Here is a 19,469-nt window from a genome sequence, read left to right as displayed (position 1 = left end):
TATTTTAGAACCAACAATAGGTATCAAAATATACTTTCTCAGAATGAGATGCTTTAGTTAAATACTTTGCAATAGGCAATTGACTTTTGCAGGTCATAGTTACAGTTTATTGCAATAGGCAACACAATTTGAATCACAATAATACATTGAGCTCAATGGGAATTTTAAGTTATATGCAATTAATTACTTTCAGGATTACTTTTCTAAATCCAGGACTGGATCCTAGATTCAGTCCTGGGACAGTTCTTGGAAACAAGTGAGTAAATTCGTTTTAGTTACTGTTGTGATTTTTAAGCAATATTTTGCTATTTTAAAAGTTGACACTTAGAAACTTTTGCTGATCAAATTACCAATGTTATCCTATGGAAGGAAATTCACTTAGCAGGTAAGTGGGGTTATGGTTACGTTTTCTAGGTCAGTGTTGGATCCTAGATCCAGCACTACTGTACCACCTGTAAGCAGTTGAGAAACTGCGTTTAAGTTATACAGGCGATTTTTAAGGAATATTTACATGTTTGCAAAATCGACACTTAGAAGAAATTTCACAGAAAAACAGTCAATGGTTTCCTATGGAAGAAAATTCAAGTTACGGGTAAAGTACGTTCTCGTTACTTTTGTAATCCAGTGCTGGGCTCCTAGGCTCAGTACTGGGACATCTATCTAAAACAGGTAAACAATTACGTTTTCACAGTTGGTACGATTTTTAAAGAATATTTGTAAGTTTCAAAAATCGACACTTAGAAAATTTTCAGCAAAAAGCAGGCAATGATATCCCATGGAAGGAAATTCGAGTTACTGGTAAGTACGGTTAAAATTACTTTTCAGGGTCAGTACCGAGCTCCAAGATGCAGCACTGAGGTCTCTCCTGATAACAGGTGAGTAAATCAGAATTCGTTGTTCGGCTGATTTTAGATGAATATTTTAAAGTTCCAAAACTCCACACCACTTAGAAGAATTTCCAAGTGAAACCACTCAATGTTAGCCTATGGAAGAAAAGTGAGTTATCGGCTTTTAGGTAAGTACTCGACTGGCAGAGTTATGGTTCTGGGCATAGACTCAGGGGTCTCCCAGGGGAGTCCCAGCCTACTTGCCAAGCCTTAAACTCCCCTTTTATTACATATAATTTACACCTAAGATAGGCCCTAGGTAGTCCTAGGTGCATGATGCTATGTAAGTAAAAAATAAGATATGTACTTTGGTGGTTCGCGTGTCCTGTAAGTACCAAACAGTCTATTTCATTTTTCACTACTGTGAGGTCTACCCCTCTCATAGGTTAGCTCTGTGTATTCCCCTATACTTTTAATTTGGTAATTCCATATCGGAGAGGAGTAGCTTTATTTATTTATTGAAAATCCTACTTACTGGTGAGGTTGGATTTAACTTTACTATTTTAGAAATGCCACTTTTAGAGAGTGAACATTTCTCTGCACTTACTGCTCTATTTGCCTGAAACCTGGCCCCAATACACGTCTGGATTGGGCTGGGTGACAGCAAAATTTGTGCCTTCCCTCTAGAGAGCCACAACACAGGTCACTCAACTGCACCTGGGGGGTGAGCTCCGCTCCCCCTCCACTCCCAATAGGTTCAAGAACGATAATTTATGTAAGTAAATACATTATAGCTACAGCTTATAATCATGCGAGTTTAAATCATTTGTTGTTAGATGGTTTAAATATTTGAAAGGATCTGTTTTTAATAGACATTTTACAAAAACCACTGGTACATTTGCTAATTCTGTAAAATTAACACCCAACTGCCGTGACATTGCCAACCACAATGCCGTGACTCGGATTCGAACCGAGGTTGCTGCGGCCACAACGCAGAGTACTAACCACTAAACGATCACGGCGAGCTACTTGGGCTCAACGACATACAGTGACATGGAGAATTTATAATTCGGAACACTCAGGGCTGTTCCTGTGATATGCTGGATGTATTCATTGCTTCCTCATTCCTCATTCAGAGGCTGCGTCTCCTCAGTGGTTGATAGGCTGAAACCGTTTCCTGGCCGCCTGCTTGTGAAATGCCAGGAGTCAAAGATCACACATTACACTTGCGGACCTGTGATGGGACACCAATGCAGAGAAACCCACCTGGCACAGACCTTCTATTCTGTCTATTAGACCTGCATCTTCCCTGCACCTTTCAAGCCATTTGTATGTGAAGCAAGAAAGAGTTAGAGAGTGATCCATCTACACTTTTATAGGGAGGATGTCGCCGTGAGCTCCTCCCAGCTAATCACACGAACAGCAGAAAAGCAAGATAAATACACAGTTGAGGGGTGGGCTGCATGGTTATGTTTTTGAGTAAATATTGAAACTGACCTCAGTGGCTCATTAGCAGAGCTGCGGCTAATGACTGGTGCCAAATCATGATGAAGCAAGCACCATGGCTCGTAGGGGACCCACAACACGCTTTTCTTAGCTCACTGAATTAAAGTATAAACTTCCGCCGTGTGTGAGTGGTAAAGGCTTGTTAATATGGTTCCTTTTCCAATTCAAGTCTGACAACAAGAGGCAGGAACCACGTGGCTTCGGAAGCTCAGGAAAGTAGCCACCAACCACAGAGAAAGAGAGAACTATCAGTATGAGAGGTGGAGAAAACAGAAGCGGGAGCAAGGAGCTCAAATGAGATTGATGGCGTTTAAATAGAGCGCGTAAAGGAACAGTTACACAGCTAAGAAATGGGAAAGACAGACTAGGGAAAAAAACACAGAAAGAGCCTGTAGATGAAATTCTCTTCCTGGGACAGCAGGTTAAGAGAAATTACACATGGGGAGGTTAAGCATGTAACACGGGGGAGAATAAAAAAGAAAATGCAGTTTTATGAAGTGTGTTTGCCAATCCAGCCAGCACTTTTGTTCTATTTCTCTCTTTGCGTCTTTTATTGGTAAAGTAACTTTCAAGTGCATGCGCAGGTATGAATGAGAGAGCAACCGTATAATAATTTGAAGCGTTTACACCAGTGCTAAAGTAGGAATGAGGTGTAGCAAAGACATGAAAGAGGTAGCGATAACAAATATGTGGAGAGGCAATAGTGACACAAAAATAAGCCACCTATTTATAAAACTGAAATGGAAGAAATACTAAAGGTTAACTTCTGAAATTGTAGCCGATAATAAAAAGATTCTCGTTGTTGGCAGGATTCGATCCTGCGCGGGGATACCCCAATGGATTTCTAGTCCATCACCTTAACCACTCAGCCACAACAACTTGCTGTAGGCTGCCTACAAATATTTTGTTTGAAAGTTTTGAAGTTTTCCCACATCAAAGTACTGATATTCTGCAATGCGCTTTTTAAAAACAATGTTTTTTTCATCATGCACGTTCTGTCCTAAAAACAAAAATTGCATGAGTATATCTCTGGATCTGTAAAAGGATACGCTTGCATTCAAACTCTCTTGTGGCACTCAAGTTTTTTGGACCCTGTTGCACTCTGTTTTTGCGCTGCTTTTAGTCTACGACCCATATTACAGAAGTCAACCATCTCTGAGTATTTGGGACTCCTTTGTAAGTGCCTTATCTTTAATCCTTGAAAAGCTCTATAATAAAGGGGTCTGTCAAAGATTGCTTGAATGGAAGATAAAAGAAGGCCCACTTGTCTCACCAAATGCAGTAGAGAAACCTGATGTTTTACTCATGTTATCCTTAGTTCAGTTTTTGTTAGACCTGGCATCCTTAAGGTGGCCTACCAGCAACCTTTTTGCTTTTCACCTCACGTTTTGCTGTATCTTTATGTTGGCCTTAGGACTCTAATCACTTTATCACTACTGTGAGAAAGTGGCTCTGTATATACTGTTCCCAAATAGGTACAGTGTGCACAGAGTCCCCAGTCCCCAGAGGTTTGGCAGAGGCTAAAGTTAGATATAACCTTACTCTCTAAAGTGGTAGCTTGCCGAGCAGTAAGGCAGTATCAGAGTACAGTGTAAAACATTTGTTGTACACACTCAGTCAGCAAATGGTCTCACACACTCAAGAACTGAACTCTAGGCCATTGGTTTGCATACAAAAGATATTGTTGTTTTATTTTAGAACCAACAATAGGTATCAAAATATACTTTCTCAGAATGAGATGCTTTAGTTAAATACTTTGCAATAGGCAATTGACTTTTGCAGGTCATAGTTACAGTTTATTGCAATAGGCAACACAATTTGAATCACAATAATACATTGAGCTCAATGGGAATTTTAAGTTATATGCAATTAATTACTTTCAGGATTACTTTTCTAAATCCAGGACTGGATCCTAGATTCAGTCCTGGGACAGTTCTTGGAAACAAGTGAGTAAATTCGTTTTAGTTACTGTTGTGATTTTTAAGCAATATTTTGCTATTTTAAAAGTTGACACTTAGAAACTTTTGCTGATCAAATTACCAATGTTATCCTATGGAAGGAAATTCACTTAGCAGGTAAGTGGGGTTATGGTTACGTTTTCTAGGTCAGTGTTGGATCCTAGATCCAGCACTACTGTACCACCTGTAAGCAGTTGAGAAACTGCGTTTAAGTTATACAGGCGATTTTTAAGGAATATTTACATGTTTGCAAAATCGACACTTAGAAGAAATTTCACAGAAAAACAGTCAATGGTTTCCTATGGAAGAAAATTCAAGTTACGGGTAAAGTACGTTCTCGTTACTTTTGTAATCCAGTGCTGGGCTCCTAGGCTCAGTACTGGGACATCTATCTAAAACAGGTAAACAATTACGTTTTCACAGTTGGTACGATTTTTAAAGAATATTTGTAAGTTTCAAAAATCGACACTTAGAAAATTTTCAGCAAATAGCAGGCAATGATATCCCATGGAAGGAAATTCGAGTTACTGGTAAGTACGGTTAAAATTACTTTTCAGGGTCAGTACCGAGCTCCAAGATGCAGCACTGAGGTCTCTCCTGATAACAGGTGAGTAAATCAGAATTCGTTGTTCGGCTGATTTTAGATGAATATTTTAAAGTTCCAAAACTCCACACCACTTAGAAGAATTTCCAAGTGAAACCACTCAATGTTAGCCTATGGAAGAAAAGTGAGTTATCGGCTTTTAGGTAAGTACTCGACTGGCAGAGTTATGGTTCTGGGCATAGACTCAGGGGTCTCCCAGGGGAGTCCCAGCCTACTTGCCAAGCCTTAAACTCCCCTTTTATTACATATAATTTACACCTAAGGTAGGCCCTAGGTAGTCCTAGGTGCATGATGCTATGTAAGTAAAAAATAAGATATGTACTTTGGTGGTTCGCGTGTCCTGTAAGTACCAAACAGTCTATTTCATTTTTCACTACTGTGAGGTCTACCCCTCTCATAGGTTAGCTCTGGGTATTCCCCTATACTTTTAATTTGGTAATTCCATATCGGAGAGGAGTAGCTTTATTTATTTATTGAAAATCCTACTTACTGGTGAGGTTGGATTTAACTTTACTATTTTAGAAATGCCACTTTTAGAGAGTGAACATGTCTCTGCACTTACTGCTCTATTTGCCTGAAACCTGGCCCCAATACACGTCTGGATTGGGCTGGGTGACAGCAAAATTTGTGCCTTCCCTCTAGAGAGCCACAACCAAGGTCACTCAACTGCACCTGGGGGGTGAGCTCCGCTCCCCCTCCACCCCCAATAGGTTCAAGAACGATAATTTATGTAAGTAAATACATTATAGCTACAGCTTATAATCATGCGAGTTTAAATCATTTGTTGTTAGATGGTTTAAATATTTGAAAGGATCTGTTTTTAATAGACATTTTACAAAAACCACTGGTACATTTGCTAATTCTGTAAAATTAACACCCAACTGCCGTGACATTGCCAACCACAATGCCGTGACTCGGATTCGAACCGAGGTTGCTGCGGCCACAACGCAGAGCACTGACCACTATACGATCACGGCGAGCTACTTGGGCTCAACGACATACAGTGACATAGAGAATTTATAATTCAGAACACTCAGGGCTGTTCCTGTGATAGGCTGGATGTATCCATTGCTTCCTCATTCCTCATTCAGAGGCTGCGTCTCCTCAGTGGTTGATAGGCTAAAACCGTTTCCTGGCCGCCTGCTTGTGAAATGCCAGGAGTCAAAGATCACACATTACACTTGCGGACCTGTGATGGGACACCAATGCAGAGAAACCCACCTGGCACAGACCTTCTATTCTGTCTATTAGACCTGCATCTTCCCTGCACCTTTCAAGCCATTTGTATGTGAAGCAAGAAAGAGTTAGAGAGTGATCCATCTACACTTTTATAGGGAGGATGTCGCCGTGAGCTCCTCCCAGCTAATCACACGAACAGCAGAAAAGCAAGATAAATACACAGTTGAGGGGTGGGCTGCATGGTTATGTTTTTGAGTAAATATTGAAACTGACCTCAGTGGCTCATTCGCAGAGCTGCGGCTAATGACTGGTGCCAAATCATGATGAAGCAAGCACCATGGCTCGTAGGGGACCCACAACACGCTTTTCTTAGCTCACTGAATTAAAGTATAAACTTCCGCCGTGTGTGAGTGGTAAAGGCTTGTTAATATGGTTCCTTTTCCAATTCAAGTCTGACAACAAGAGGCAGGAACCACGTGGCTTCGGAAGCTCAGGAAAGTAGCCACCAACCACAGAGAAAGAGAGAACTGGCAGTATGAGAGGTGGAGAAAACAGAAGCGGGAGCAAGGAGCTCAAATGAGATTGATGGCGTTTAAATAGAGCGCGTAAAGGAACAGTTACACAGCTAAGAAATGGGAAAGACAGACTAGGGAAAAAAACACAGAAAGAGCCTGTAGATGAAATTCTCTTCCTGGGACAGCAGGTTAAGAGAAATTACACATGGGGAGGTTAAGCATGTAACACGGGGGAGAATAAAAAAGAAAATGCAGTTTTATGAAGTGTGTTTGCCAATCCAGCCAGCACTTTTGTTCTATTTCTCTCTTTGCGTCTTTTATTGGTAAAGTAACTTTCAAGTGCATGCGCAGGTATGAATGAGAGAGCAACCGTATAATAATTTGAAGCGTTTACACCAGTGCTAAAGTAGGAATGAGGTGTTGCAAAGACATGAAAGAGGTAGCGATAACAAATATGTGGAGAGGCAATAGTGACACAAAAATAAGCCACCTATTTATAAAACTGAAATGGAAGAAATACTAAAGGTTAACTTCTGAAATTGTAGCCGATAATAAAAAGATTCTCGTTGTTGGCAGGATTCGAACCTGCACGGGGATACCCCAATGGATTTCTAGTCCATCGCCTTAACCACTCGGCCACAACAACTTGCTGTAAGCTGCCTACAAATATTTTGTTTGAAAGTTTTGAAGTTTTCCCACATCAAAGTACTGATATTCTGCAATGCGCTTTTTAAAAACAATGTTTTTTTCATCATGCACGTTCTGTCCTAAAAATAAAAATTGCATGAGTATATCTCTGGATCTGTAAAAGGATACGCTTGCATTCAAACTCTCTTGTGGCACTCAAGTTTTTTGGACCCTGTTGCACTCTGTTTTTGTGCTGCTTTTAGTCTACGACCCATATTACAGAAGTCAACCATCTCTGATTATTTGGGACTCCTTTGTAAGTGCCTTATCTGTAATCCTTGAAAAGCTCTATAATAAAGGGGTCTGTCAAAGATTGCTTGAATGGAAGATAAAAGAAGGCCCACTTGTCTCACCAAATGCAGTAGAGAAACCTGATGTTTTACTCATGTTATCCTTAGTTCAGTTTTTGTTAGACCTGGCATCCTTAAGGTGGCCTACCAGCAACCTTTTTGCTTTTCACCTCACGTTTTGCTGTATCTTTATGTTGGCCTTAGGACTCTAATCACTTTATCACTACTGTGAGAAAGTGGCTCTGTATATACTGTTCCCAAATAGGTACAGTGTGCACAGAGTCCCCAGTCCCCAGAGGTTTGGCAGAGGCTAAAGTTAGATATAACCTTACTCTCTAAAGTGGTAGCTTGCCGAGCAGTAAGGCAGTATCAGAGTACAGTGTAAAACATTTGTTGTACACACTCAGTCAGCAAATGGTCTCACACACTCAAGAACTGAACTCTAGGCCATTGGTTTGCATACAAAAGATATTGTTGTTTTATTTTAGAACCAACAATAGGTATCAAAATATACTTTCTCAGAATGAGATGCTTTAGTTAAATACTTTGCAATAGGCAATTGACTTTTGCAGGTCATAGTTACAGTTTATTGCAATAGGCAACACAATTTGAATCACAATAATACATTGAGCTCAATGGGAATTTTAAGTTATATGCAATTAATTACTTTCAGGATTACTTTTCTAAATCCAGGACTGGATCCTAGATTCAGTCCTGGGACAGTTCTTGGAAACAAGTGAGTAAATTCGTTTTAGTTACTGTTGTGATTTTTAAGCAATATTTTGCTATTTTAAAAGTTGACACTTAGAAACTTTTGCTGATCAAATTACCAATGTTATCCTATGGAAGGAAATTCACTTAGCAGGTAAGTGGGGTTATGGTTACTTTTTCTAGGTCAGTGTTGGATCCTAGATCCAGCACTACTGTACCACCTGTAAGCAGTTGAGAAACTGCGTTTAAGTTATACAGGCGATTTTTAAGGAATATTTACATGTTTGCAAAATCGACACTTAGAAGAAATTTCACAGAAAAACAGTCAATGGTTTCCTATGGAAGAAAATTCAAGTTACGGGTAAAGTACGTTCTCGTTACTTTTGTAATCCAGTGCTGGGCTCCTAGGCTCAGTACTGGGACATCTATCTAAAACAGGTAAACAATTACGTTTTCACAGTTGGTACGATTTTTAAAGAATATTTGTAAGTTTAAAAAATCGACACTTAGAAAATTTTCAGCAAAAAGCAGGCAATGATATCCCATGGAAGGAAATTCGAGTTACTGGTAAGTACGGTTAAAATTACTTTTCAGGGTCAGTACCGAGCTCCAAGATGCAGCACTGAGGTCTCTCCTGATAACAGGTGAGTAAATCAGAATTCGTTGTTCGGCTGATTTTAGATGAATATTTTAAAGTTCCAAAACTCCACACCACTTAGAAGAATTTCCAAGTGAAACCACTCAATGTTAGCCTATGGAAGAAAAGTGAGTTATCGGCTTTTAGGTAAGTACTCGACTGGCAGAGTTATGGTTCTGGGCATAGACTCAGGGGTCTCCCAGGGGAGTCCCAGCCTACTTGCCAAGCCTTAAACTCCCCTTTTATTACATATAATTTACACCTAAGGTAGGCCCTAGGTAGTCCTAGGTGCATGATGCTATGTAAGTAAAAAATAAGATATGTACTTTGGTGGTTCGCGTGTCCTGTAAGTACCAAACAGTCTATTTCATTTTTCACTACTGTGAGGTCTACCCCTCTCATAGGTTAGCTCTGGGTATTCCCCTATACTTTTAATTTGGTAATTCCATATCGGAGAGGAGTAGCTTTATTTATTTATTGAAAATCCTACTTACTGGTGAGGTTGGATTTAACTTTACTATTTTAGAAATGCCACTTTTAGAGAGTGAACATGTCTCTGCACTTACTGCTCTATTTGCCTGAAACCTGGCCCCAATACACGTCTGGATTGGGCTGGGTGACAGCAAAATTTGTGCCTTCCCTCTAGAGAGCCACAACACAGGTCACTCAACTGCACCTGGGGGGTGAGCTCCGCTCCCCCTCCACCCCCAATAGGTTCAAGAACGATAATTTATGTAAGTAAATACATTATAGCTACAGCTTATAATCATGCGAGTTTAAATCATTTGTTGTTAGATGGTTTAAATATTTGAAAGGATCTGTTTTTAATAGACATTTTACAAAAACCACTGGTACATTTGCTAATTCTGTAAAATTAACACCCAACTGCCGTGACATTGCCAACCACAATGCCGTGACTCGGATTCGAACCGAGGTTGCTGCGGCCACAACGCAGAGTACTGACCACTATACGATCACGGCGAGCTACTTGGGCTCAACGACATACAGTGACATGGAGAATTTATAATTCAGAACACTCAGGGCTGTTCCTGTGATAGGCTGGATGTATCCATTGCTTCCTCATTCCTCATTCAGAGGCTGCGTCTCCTCAGTGGTTGATAGGCTAAAACCGTTTCCTGGCCGCCTGCTTGTGAAATGCCAGGAGTCAAAGATCACACATTACACTTGCGGACCTGTGATGGGACACCAATGCAGAGAAACCCACCTGGCACAGACCTTCTATTCTGTCTATTAGACCTGCATCTTCCCTGCACCTTTCAAGCCATTTGTATGTGAAGCAAGAAAGAGTTAGAGAGTGATCCATCTACACTTTTATAGGGAGGATGTCGCCGTGAGCTCCTCCCAGCTAATCACACGAACAGCAGAAAAGCAAGATAAATACACAGTTGAGGGGTGGGCTGCATGGTTATGTTTTTGAGTAAATATTGAAACTGACCTCAGTGGCTCATTAGCAGAGCTGCGGCTAATGACTGGTGCCAAATCATGATGAAGCAAGCACCATGGCTCGTAGGGGACCCACAACACGCTTTTCTTAGCTCACTGAATTAAAGTATAAACTTCCGCCGTGTGTGAGTGGTAAAGGCTTGTTAATATGGTTCCTTTTCCAATTCAAGTCTGACAACAAGAGGCAGGAACCACGTGGCTTCGGAAGCTCAGGAAAGTAGCCACCAACCACAGAGAAAGAGAGAACTGGCAGTATGAGAGGTGGAGAAAACAGAAGCGGGAGCAAGGAGCTCAAATGAGATTGATGGCGTTTAAATAGAGCGCGTAAAGGAACAGTTACACAGCTAAGAAATGGGAAAGACAGACTAGGGAAAAAAACACAGAAAGAGCCTGTAGATGAAATTCTCTTCCTGGGACAGCAGGTTAAGAGAAATTACACATGGGGAGGTTAAGCATGTAACACGGGGGAGAATAAAAAAGAAAATGCAGTTTTATTAAGTGTGTTTGCCAATCCAGCCAGCACTTTTGTTCTATTTCTCTCTTTGCGTCTTTTATTGGTAAAGTAACTTTCAAGTGCATGCGCAGGTATGAATGAGAGAGCAACCGTATAATAATTTGAAGCATTTACACCAGTGCTAAAGTAGGAATGAGGTGTAGCAAAGACATGAAAGAGGTAGCGATAACAAATATGTGGAGAGGCAATAGTGACACAAAAATAAGCCACCTATTTATAAAACTGAAATGGAAGAAATACTAAAGGTTAACTTCTGAAATTGTAGCCGATAATAAAAAGTTTCTCGTTGTTGGCAGGATTCGAACCTGCGCGGGGATACCCCAATGGATTTCTAGTCCATCGCCTTAACCACTCGGCCACAACAACTTGCTGTAGGCTGCCTACAAATATTTTGTTTGAAAGTTTTGAAGTTTTCCCACATCAAAGTACTGATATTCTGCAATGCGCTTTTTAAAAACAATGTTTTTTTCATCATGCACGTTCTGTCCTAAAAACAAAAATTGCATGAGTATATCTCTGGATCTGTAAAAGGATACGCTTGCATTCAAACTCTCTTGTGGCACTCAAGTTTTTTGGACCCTGTTGCACTCTGTTTTTGCGCTGCTTTTAGTCTACGACCCATATTACAGAAGTCAACCATCTCTGAGTATTTGGGACTCCTTTGTAAGTGCCTTATCTTTAATCCTTGAAAAGCTCTATAATAAAGGGGTCTGTCAAAGATTGCTTGAATGGAAGATAAAAGAAGGCCCACTTGTCTCACCAAATGCAGTAGAGAAACCTGATGTTTTACTCATGTTATCCTTAGTTCAGTTTTTGTTAGACCTGGCATCCTTAAGGTGGCCTACCAGCAACCTTTTTGCTTTTCACCTCACGTTTTGCTGTATCTTTATGTTGGCCTTAGGACTCTAATCACTTTATCACTACTGTGAGAAAGTGGCTCTGTATATACTGTTCCCAAATAGGTACAGTGTGCACAGAGTCCCCAGTCCCCAGAGGTTTGGCAGAGGCTAAAGTTAGATATAACCTTACTCTCTAAAGTGGTAGCTTGCCGAGCAGTAAGGCAGTATCAGAGTACAGTGTAAAACATTTGTTGTACACACTCAGTCAGCAAATGGTCTCACACACTCAAGAACTGAACTCTAGGCCATTGGTTTGCATACAAAAGATATTGTTGTTTTATTTTAGAACCAACAATAGGTATCAAAATATACTTTCTCAGAATGAGATGCTTTAGTTAAATACTTTGCAATAGGCAATTGACTTTTGCAGGTCATAGTTACAGTTTATTGCAATAGGCAACACAATTTGAATCACAATAATACATTGAGCTCAATGGGAATTTTAAGTTATATGCAATTAATTACTTTCAGGATTACTTTTCTAAATCCAGGACTGGATCCTAGATTCAGTCCTGGGACAGTTCTTGGAAACAAGTGAGTAAATTCGTTTTAGTTACTGTTGTGATTTTTAAGCAATATTTTGCTATTTTAAAAGTTGACACTTAGAAACTTTTGCTGATCAAATTACCAATGTTATCCTATGGAAGGAAATTCACTTAGCAGGTAAGTGGGGTTATGGTTACGTTTTCTAGGTCAGTGTTGGATCCTAGATCCAGCACTACTGTACCACCTGTAAGCAGTTGAGAAACTGCGTTTAAGTTATACAGGCGATTTTTAAGGAATATTTACATGTTTGCAAAATCGACACTTAGAAGAAATTTCACAGAAAAACAGTCAATGGTTTCCTATGGAAGAAAATTCAAGTTACGGGTAAAGTACGTTCTCGTTACTTTTGTAATCCAGTGCTGGGCTCCTAGGCTCAGTACTGGGACATCTATCTAAAACAGGTAAACAATTACGTTTTCACAGTTGGTACGATTTTTAAAGAATATTTGTAAGTTTCAAAAATCGACACTTAGAAAATTTTCAGCAAAAAGCAGGCAATGATATCCCATGGAAGGAAATTCGAGTTACTGGTAAGTACGGTTAAAATTACTTTTCAGGGTCAGTACCGAGCTCCAAGATGCAGCACTGAGGTCTCTCCTGATAACAGGTGAGTAAATCAGAATTCGTTGTTCGGCTGATTTTAGATGAATATTTTAAAGTTCCAAAACTCCACACCACTTAGAAGAATTTCCAAGTGAAACCACTCAATGTTAGCCTGTGGAAGAAAAGTGAGTTATCGGCTTTTAGGTAAGTACTCGACTGGCAGAGTTATGGTTCTGGGCATAGACTCAGGGGTCTCCCAGGGGAGTCCCAGCCTACTTGCCAAGCCTTAAACTCCCCTTTTATTACATATAATTTACACCTAAGGTAGGCCCTAGGTAGTCCTAGGTGCATGATGCTATGTAAGTAAAAAATAAGATATGTACTTTGGTGGTTCGCGTGTCCTGTAAGTACCAAACAGTCTATTTCATTTTTCACTACTGTGAGGTCTACCCCTCTCATAGGTTAGCTCTGTGTATTCCCCTATACTTTTTATTTGGTAATTCCATATCGGAGAGGAGTAGCTTTATTTATTTATTGAAAATCCTACTTACTGGTGAGGTTGGATTTAACTTTACTATTTTAGAAATGCCACTTTTAGAGAGTGAACATGTCTTTGCACTTACTGCTCTATTTGCCTGAAACCTGGCCCCAATACACGTCTGGATTGGGCTGGGTGACAGCAAAATTTGTGCCTTCCCTCTAGAGAGCCACAACATAGGTCACTCAACTGCACCTGGGGGTGAGCTCCGCTCCCCCTCCACCCCCAATAGGTTCAAGAACGATAATTTATGTAAGTAAATACATTATAGCTACAGCTTATAATCATGCAAGTTTAAATCATTTGTTGTTAGATGGTTTAAATATTTGAAAGGATCTGTTTTTAATAGACATTTTACAAAAACCACTGGTACATTTGCTAATTCTGTAAAATTAACACCCAACTGCCGTGACATTGCCAACCACAATGCCGTGACTCAGATTCGAACCGAGGTTGCTGCGGCCACAACGCAGAGTACTAACCACTATACTATCACGGCGAGCTACTTGGGCTCAACGACATACAATGACATGGAGAATTTATAATTCGGAACACTCAGGGCTGTTCCTGTGATAGGCTGGATGTATTCATTGCTTCCTCATTCCTCATTCAGAGGCTGCGTCTCCTCAGTGGTTGATAGGCTGAAACCGTTTCCTGGCCGCCTGCTTGTGAAATGCCAGGAGTCAAAGATCACACATTACACTTGCGGACCTGTGATGGGACACCAATGCAGAGAAACCCACCTGGCACAGGCCTTCTATTCTGTCTATTAGACCTGCATCTTCCCTGCACCTTTCAAGCCATTTGTATGTGAAGCAAGAAAGAGTTAGAGAGTGATCCATCTACACTTTTATAGGGAGGATGTCGCCGTGAGCTCCTCCCAGCTAATCACACGAACAGCAGAAAAGCAAGATAAATACACAGTTGAGGGGTGGGCTGCATGGTTATGTTTTTGAGTAAATATTGAAACTGACCTCAGTGGCTCATTAGCAGAGCTGCGGCTAATGACTGGTGCCAAATCATGATGAAGCAAGCACCATGGCTCGTAGGGGACCCACAACACGCTTTTCTTAGCTCACTGAATTAAAGTATAAACTTCCGCCGTGTGTGAGTGGTAAAGGCTTGTTAATATGGTTCCTTTTCCAATTCAAGTCTGACAACAAGAGGCAGGAACCACGTGGCTTCGGAAGCTCAGGAAAGTAGCCACCAACCACAGAGAAAGAGAGAACTGGCAGTATGAGAGGTGGAGAAAACAGAAGCAGGAGCAAGGAGCTCAAATGAGATTGATGGCGTTTAAATAGAGCGCGTAAAGGAACAGTTACACAGCTAAGAAATGGGAAAGACAGACTAGGGAAAAAAACACAGAAAGAGCCTGTAGATGAAATTCTCTTCCTGGGACAGCAGGTTAAGAGAAATTACACATGGGGAGGTTAAGCATGTAACACGGGGGAGAATAAAAAAGAAAATGCAGTTTTATGAAGTGTGTTTGCCAATCCAGCCAGCACTTTTGTTCTATTTCTCTCTTTGCGTCTTTTATTGGTAAAGTAACTTTCAAGTGCATGCGCAGGTATGAATGAGAGAGCAACCGTATAATAATTTGAAGCGTTTACACCAGTGCTAAAGTAGGAATGAGGTGTAGCAAAGACATGAAAGAGGTAGCGATAACAAATATGTGGAGAGGCAATAGTGACACAAAAATAAGCCACCTATTTATAAAACTGAAATGGAAGAAATACTAAAGGTTAACTTCTGAAATTGTAGCCGATAATAAAAAGTTTCTCGTTGTTGGCAGGATTCGAACCTGCGCGGGGATACCCCAATGGATTTCTAGTCCATCGCCTTAACCACTCGGCCACAACAACTTGCTGTAGGCTGCCTACAAATATTTTGTTTGAAAGTTTTGAAGTTTTCCCACATCAAAGTACTGATATTCTGCAATGCGCTTTTTAAAAACAATGTTTTTTTCATCATGCACGTTCTGTCCTAAAAACAAAAATTGCATGAGTATATCTCTGGATCTGTAAAAGGATACGCTTGCATTCAAACTCTCTTGTGGCACTCAAGTTTTTTGGACCCTGTTGCACTCTGTTTTTGCGCTGCTTTTAGTCTACGACCCATATTACAGAAGTCAACCATCTCTGAGTATTTGGGACTCCTTTGTAAGTGCCTTATCTTTAATCCTTGAAAAGCTCTATAATAAAGGGGTCTGTCAAAGATTGCTTGAATGGAAGATAAAAGAAGGCCCACTTGTCTCACCAAATGCAGTAGAGAAACCTGATGTTTTACTCATGTTATCCTTAGTTCAGTTTTTGTTAGACCTGGCATCCTTAAGGTGGCCTACCAGCAACCTTTTTGCTTTTCACCTCACGTTTTGCTGTATCTTTATGTTGGCCTTAGGACTCTAATCACTTTATCACTACTGTGAGAAAGTGGCTCTGTATATACTGTTCCCAAATAGGTACAGTGTGCACAGAGTCCCCAGTCCCCAGAGGTTTGGCAGAGGCTAAAGTTAGATATAACCTTACTCTCTAAAGTGGTAGCTTGCCGAGCAGTAAGGCAGTATCAGAGTACAGTGTAAAACATTTGTTGTACACACTCAGTCAGCAAATGGTCTCACACACTCAAGAACTGAACTCTAGGCCATTGGTTTGCATACAAAAGATATTGTTGTTTTATTTTAGAACCAACAATAGGTATCAAAATATACTTTCTCAGAATGAGATGCTTTAGTTAAATACTTTGCAATAGGCAATTGACTTTTGCAGGTCATAGTTACAGTTTATTGCAATAGGCAACACAATTTGAATCACAATAATACATTGAGCTCAATGGGAATTTTAAGTTATATGCAATTAATTACTTTCAGGATTACTTTTCTAAATCCAGGACTGGATCCTAGATTCAGTCCTGGGACAGTTCTTGGAAACAAGTGAGTAAATTCGTTTTAGTTACTGTTGTGATTTTTAAGCAATATTTTGCTATTTTAAAAGTTGACACTTAGAAACTTTTGCTGATCAAATTACCAATGTTATCCTATGGAAGGAAATTCACTTAGCAGGTAAGTGGGGTTATGGTTACGTTTTCTAGGTCAGTGTTGGATCCTAGATCCAGCACTACTGTACCACCTGTAAGCAGTTGAGAAACTGCGTTTAAGTTATACAGGCGATTTTTAAGGAATATTTACATGTTTGCAAAATCGACACTTAGAAGAAATTTCACAGAAAAACAGTCAATGGTTTCCTATGGAAGAAAATTCAAGTTACGGGTAAAGTACGTTCTCGTTACTTTTGTAATCCAGTGCTGGGCTCCTAGGCTCAGTACTGGGACATCTATCTAAAACAGGTAAACAATTACGTTTTCACAGTTGGTACGATTTTTAAAGAATATTTGTAAGTTTCAAAAATCGACACTTAGAAAATTTTCAGCAAAAAGCAGGCAATGATATCCCATGGAAGGAAATTCGAGTTACTGGTAAGTACGGTTAAAATTACTTTTCAGGGTCAGTACCGAGCTCCAAGATGCAGCACTGAGGTCTCTCCTGATAACAGGTGAGTAAATCAGAATTCGTTGTTCGGCTGATTTTAGATGAATATTTTAAAGTTCCAAAACTCCACACCACTTAGAAGAATTTCCAAGTGAAACCACTCAATGTTAGCCTGTGGAAGAAAAGTGAGTTATCGGCTTTTAGGTAAGTACTCGACTGGCAGAGTTATGGTTCTGGGCATAGACTCAGGGGTCTCCCAGGGGAGTCCCAGCCTACTTGCCAAGCCTTAAACTCCCCTTTTATTACATATAATTTACACCTAAGGTAGGCCCTAGGTAGTCCTAGGTGCATGATGCTATGTAAGTAAAAAATAAGATATGTACTTTGGTGGTTCGCGTGTCCTGTAAGTACCAAACAGTCTATTTCATTTTTCACTACTGTGAGGTCTACCCCTCTCATAGGTTAGCTCTGTGTATTCCCCTATACTTTTTATTTGGTAATTCCATATCGGAGAGGAGTAGCTTTATTTATTTATTGAAAATCCTACTTACTGGTGAGGTTGGATTTAACTTTACTATTTTAGAAATGCCACTTTTAGAGAGTGAACATGTCTTTGCACTTACTGCTCTATTTGCCTGAAACCTGGCCCCAATACACGTCTGGATTGGGCTGGGTGACAGCAAAATTTGTGCCTTCCCTCTAGAGAGCCACAACATAGGTCACTCAACTGCACCTGGGGGTGAGCTCCGCTCCCCCTCCACCCCCAATAGGTTCAAGAACGATAATTTATGTAAGTAAATACATTATAGCTACAGCTTATAATCATGCAAGTTTAAATCATTTGTTGTTAGATGGTTTAAATATTTGAAAGGATCTGTTTTTAATAGACATTTTACAAAAACCACTGGTACATTTGCTAATTCTGTAAAATTAACACCCAACTGCCGTGACATTGCCAACCACAATGCCGTGACTCAGATTCGAACCGAGGTTGCTGCGGCCACAACGCAGAGTACTAACCACTATACTATCACGGCGAGCTACTTGGGCTCAACGACATACAATGACATGGAGAATTTATAATTCGGAACACTCAGGGCTGTTCCTGTGATAGGCTGGATGTATTCATTGCTTCCTCATTCCTCATTCAGAGGCTGCGTCTCCTCAGTGGTTGATAGGCTGAAACCGTTTCCTGGCCGCCTGCTTGTGAAATGCCAGGAGTCAAAGATCACACATTACACTTGCGGACCTGTGATGGGACACCAATGCAGAGAAACCCACCTGGCACAGGCCTTCTATTCTGTCTATTAGACCTGCATCTTCCCTGCACCTTTCAAGCCATTTGTATGTGAAGCAAGAAAGAGTTAGAGAGTGATCCATCTACACTTTTATAGGGAGGATGTCGCCGTGAGCTCCTCCCAGCTAATCACACGAACAGCAGAAAAGCAAGATAAATACACAGTTGAGGGGTGGGCTGCATGGTTATGTTTTTGAGTAAATATTGAAACTGACCTCAGTGGCTCATTAGCAGAGCTGCGGCTAATGACTGGTGCCAAATCATGATGAAGCAAGCACCATGGCTCGTAGGGGACCCACAACACGCTTTTCTTAGCTCACTGAATTAAAGTATAAACTTCCGCCGTGTGTGAGTGGTAAAGGCTTGTTAATATGGTTCCTTTTCCAATTCAAGTCTGACAACAAGAGGCAGGAACCACGTGGCTTCGGAAGCTCAGGAAAGTAGCCACCAACCACAGAGAAAGAGAGAACTGGCAGTATGAGAGGTGGAGAAAACAGAAGCGGGAGCAAGGAGCTCAAATGAGATTGATGGCGTTTAAATAGAGCGCGTAAAGGAACAGTTACACAGCTAAGAAATGGGAAAGACAGACTAGGGAAAAAAACACAGAAAGAGCCTGTAGATGAAATTCTCTTCCTGGGACAGCAGGTTAAGAGAAATTACACATGGGGAGGTTAAGCATGTAACACGGGGGAGAATAAAAAAGAAAATGCAGTTTTATGAAGTGTGTTTGCCAATCCAGCAGGCACTTTTGTTCTATTTCTCTCTTTGCGTCTGTTATTGGTAAAGTAACTTTCAAGTGCATGCGCAGGTATGAATGAGAGAGCAACCGTATAATAATTTGAAGCGTTTACACCAGTGCTAAAGTAGGAATGAGGTGTAGCAAAGACATGAAAGAGGTAGCGATAACAAATATGTGGAGAGGCAATAGTGACACAAAAATAAGCCACCTATTTATAAAACTGAAATGGAAGAAATACTAAAGGTTAACTTCTGAAATTGTAGCCGATAATAAAAAGAATCTTGTTGTTGGCAGGATTCGAACCTGCGCGGGGATACCCCAATGGATTTCTAGTCCATCGCCTTAACCACTCGGCCACAACAACTTGCTGTAAGCTGCCTACAAATATTTTGTTTGAAAGTTTTGAAGTTTTCCCACATCAAAGTACTGATATTCTGCAATGCGCTTTTTAAAAACAATGTTTTTTTCATCATGCACGTTCTGTCCTAAAAATAAAAATTGCATGAGTATATCTCTGGATCTGTAAAAGGA

At 40.5% G+C, this 19,469-nt stretch overlaps 9 non-coding genes across 9 annotated transcripts; all 9 read right to left on the bottom strand.

Annotated features, from left to right (window-relative positions):
* Positions 1 to 3,130: 3,130 nt before the first annotated feature.
* On the bottom strand, positions 3,131 to 3,212 carry TRNAS-AGA (transfer RNA serine (anticodon AGA)). The gene has a single exon. It is a non-coding gene; the product is annotated as a tRNA-Ser (tRNA).
* A 2,588-nt stretch (positions 3,213 to 5,800) lies between these two features.
* On the bottom strand, positions 5,801 to 5,872 carry TRNAH-GUG (transfer RNA histidin (anticodon GUG)). Its single transcript has one exon. It is a non-coding gene; the product is annotated as a tRNA-His (tRNA).
* Positions 5,873 to 7,153: 1,281 nt separating this feature from the next.
* Positions 7,154 to 7,235, bottom strand: TRNAS-AGA (transfer RNA serine (anticodon AGA)). The gene has a single exon. It is a non-coding gene; the product is annotated as a tRNA-Ser (tRNA).
* A 2,588-nt stretch (positions 7,236 to 9,823) lies between these two features.
* TRNAH-GUG (transfer RNA histidin (anticodon GUG)) lies at positions 9,824 to 9,895 on the bottom strand. The gene has a single exon. It is a non-coding gene; the product is annotated as a tRNA-His (tRNA).
* A 1,281-nt stretch (positions 9,896 to 11,176) lies between these two features.
* TRNAS-AGA (transfer RNA serine (anticodon AGA)) lies at positions 11,177 to 11,258 on the bottom strand. Its single transcript has one exon. It is a non-coding gene; the product is annotated as a tRNA-Ser (tRNA).
* Positions 11,259 to 13,845: 2,587 nt separating this feature from the next.
* On the bottom strand, positions 13,846 to 13,917 carry TRNAH-GUG (transfer RNA histidin (anticodon GUG)). Its single transcript has one exon. It is a non-coding gene; the product is annotated as a tRNA-His (tRNA).
* A 1,281-nt stretch (positions 13,918 to 15,198) lies between these two features.
* TRNAS-AGA (transfer RNA serine (anticodon AGA)) lies at positions 15,199 to 15,280 on the bottom strand. Its single transcript has one exon. It is a non-coding gene; the product is annotated as a tRNA-Ser (tRNA).
* Positions 15,281 to 17,867: 2,587 nt separating this feature from the next.
* Positions 17,868 to 17,939, bottom strand: TRNAH-GUG (transfer RNA histidin (anticodon GUG)). Its single transcript has one exon. It is a non-coding gene; the product is annotated as a tRNA-His (tRNA).
* Positions 17,940 to 19,220: 1,281 nt separating this feature from the next.
* On the bottom strand, positions 19,221 to 19,302 carry TRNAS-AGA (transfer RNA serine (anticodon AGA)). The gene has a single exon. It is a non-coding gene; the product is annotated as a tRNA-Ser (tRNA).
* Between the last annotated feature and the right edge of the window lie 167 nt (positions 19,303 to 19,469).

The sequence above is a fragment of the Triturus cristatus genome, chromosome 12 (genome assembly GCF_964204655.1).
Source record: "Triturus cristatus chromosome 12, aTriCri1.1, whole genome shotgun sequence".
NCBI lineage: Eukaryota > Metazoa > Chordata > Amphibia > Caudata > Salamandridae > Triturus > Triturus cristatus.
Note: the sequence above shows the minus strand (reverse complement) of the source record. Positions and strands in the feature narration are given on the sequence as shown.